Source organism: Ctenocephalides felis, unplaced genomic scaffold (assembly GCF_003426905.1).
Source record: "Ctenocephalides felis isolate EL2017-DRISC unplaced genomic scaffold, ASM342690v1 CF-g0.4_SCAFFOLD_03570, whole genome shotgun sequence".
In the NCBI taxonomy this organism is placed as follows: domain Eukaryota; kingdom Metazoa; phylum Arthropoda; class Insecta; order Siphonaptera; family Pulicidae; genus Ctenocephalides; species Ctenocephalides felis.
This window is the reverse complement of record NW_020539724.1, coordinates 18924525-18927136: the sequence shown is the minus strand read 5'-3', so window position 1 is coordinate 18927136 and position 2612 is coordinate 18924525. Positions and strand designations below refer to the sequence as shown.

At 30.2% G+C, this 2612-nt stretch overlaps 2 protein-coding genes across 2 annotated transcripts in view; both read right to left on the bottom strand.

Annotated features, from left to right (window-relative positions):
* The window catches only part of LOC113383529 (protein kinase shaggy-like), a 419230-nt gene that overhangs the window by 123292 nt on the left and 293326 nt on the right, over window positions 1-2612 (bottom strand).
* The window catches only part of LOC113383532 (estradiol 17-beta-dehydrogenase 2-like), a 261787-nt gene that overhangs the window by 243382 nt on the left and 15793 nt on the right, over window positions 1-2612 (bottom strand). The gene's annotated exons all lie outside the window — the stretch shown is intronic.

The window sequence follows — 2612 nt, the reverse complement described above, 5'->3', positions numbered from 1 at the left end:
AACAATACTCACACATTGACTCAAACGTCAAATACATAGGAAAATGACACACACACTGATATGAGTGGATAAACGTTTATATGATCTGTTTTACAGACGTTAATTAAATTTATACGAAATCTTTATAATTAATTTCGATAAACACGCGAATCATAATAAATTCGAATGAATATATGATTTATACATGAACGCCCGTAGTACAATGACGGCCATCTTGAACATTCAAGAACGTGTTGAGTCAATTTACATGCTGCCACCTGTTAGGAAACAAATTAGATAAATTAGCGGGGAAATAGTTAATTGAATTACATTTAATTTACACACTTTTAAATTAAATTAACTTTATAACTATAAAATTGAATCAAATTATGATCAAATTACTTATATTAATATATTTTAGTGGCATGCCTGCCTAGTGCTGAGCTTAGTGGCGCCATCAGGTAACACGCAGCTGAAGCACCCATGTGTTTTAATATAAAATCTAATTTTTGTTCTAGGTTTATTTTAAAAATTAATGATAATTGTGATTTGTTTTATCTAATTAGTCATAAATAGTCTAATAAAAAACCTAATCCATACATTTTGAAAAAAAAAACTCAAGCAAATCTTAGCTTACTTCAAGTATGTACTTAACTTAATTTGCTCTTATTTGGTTGGTCATTATTATGGCGTTAAATTTGTTGTTGTCAAACAATAAGAATTACAAAAATGGCGTCTTTGTTATAAAACTATGTATAACTTGTTGACAATTACCTGCGAAAACAAGATGTATTTTTTTTAATTTCAATACCGTTAGAAGTTATGGTTGTATTTCAAATTTGATATAGTAAATTTGAAAAGTGTGTGTTAATAACAAATAAGTTAATTATGACTTATTTGTGGTTGGCGCCATGGCCCCATGTGTCAAATTTAATATTCAAGTTATTACTTTACATGAACAGGTAAGTGTTACTTATAAGATTTAATGCTTTTAACACGTTATTCGCCACGATAATATCGGATTTTTACAATTTTTTTTGGGAAAACGCTAATCCAGCGTTTTCCAAACCTGTGGGACGCACCCCCCAGGGGGGCACCAGGCTGATCTAAGGGAGGCGCGAACATCTGTTTCCAGAATACTATTATCGAAAATAACTCAACATTTTGAATAATAATAAACTAGTGGGGTGTATGCATTGCACCTTAAGGCAAATTGCTGGAACTTCCCGTACCGTAATTAAAAATCTTAGTACGAAACCCAAAAAATTGAGAGTCTATAACCGCTGGACCTCCTTCCCATAAATTTGAACAGTTCTTCGTTTAGTCAATATTAGTAAACTGTTATTTGAATTATTCAAATCGGACGCTTCGTTCTCTCAAAAACTGAATCACTATTTTTGGTCCTTTTTGCCGCGTACTTTTGAAACGGCTAGACCTGCCTATGCCAAAAACTAATCAACACGTTTACTTATCAATACGGATCGAATGTTTTTTAAATGATTCAAATCGATTGATCCGTGTTCCAGAAATCGTCGACAAAAGTTTGTATCCGCACACACACGCCAAGGAAGAGATCAGCCGGAGCGTTTCTTTTAATTAAACAAATATTTATTATCAAAATTTTAATAGTTGCTAAATCTCAACACTATTCAAGAAACTATTCGAAAAATATTAGTTGAAAATTCTGAGTAGTTTTTGGAAGAGATCAGCCAGGGCGTTTCTTTGTAATTAAACAAACATTTTATCATCAAATTTCAATAGTTGCTAAATCTCAACACTATTCAAGAAACTATTCGAAAATATTAGCTGGGGATTCTGAGTAGTTTTGGAAGAGATCAGCCAGAGCGTTTCTTTGTAATTAAACATGTTATCATCACATTTTAATAATTGCCAAATCTCAACACTATTCAAGAAACTATTCGAAAATATATTAGTTTAGAAATTGAGTATTTTTGGATGAGATCAGCCAGAGCATTTCTTTGTAATTAAAAAAAATAATTTATCATCAAAATTTTAATATTTGCAAATCTCTACACTATTCAAGAGACTATTCGAAAAATATTAGTTGAGAGTCCAGATTAGTTTTAGTGAATACATAAAAGCTATTGATTTTTCAATTTAATTAATATAGAATGATATATAAAAATAAATAATTTTCTATAATTTAATTGTGGAAGCTTCGGTCCTGTTATCACAAGTTCAAAAATTTAAAACCCTTCTTTAGGCAACCTGATATCAAGTAGTAATGATATCCATTTTTACTTGGAAATATAGATTGAAAATGGTTCTAAGTAGAAATTACTTTTTGGAAATGGTGAGAAAAAAGTTACAAAATTGAAGTGTCATCACAACTGGACAGGACTATTGGGTTGCTTTGTAATAGCAATCTACAAAAAGGTGAAAAAATAATTTCTAAATATCTTTAAAAAAAAACATATAGAATAAACATATAGAGTGAAAAAAATATTTTCATGAAATTTCTGTATTGCAATTAAATTTTTGCAAATAAAATCCACTGGTGGTATTTCGAAAGACCACTCTGTTGAGTTCCCATAATTTTCTTCTTCAATAAAGACAATTGATTTTTATGCTCGAGTTTTAACTATTCAAGCGGAACTAGATTTTCTCGGAAA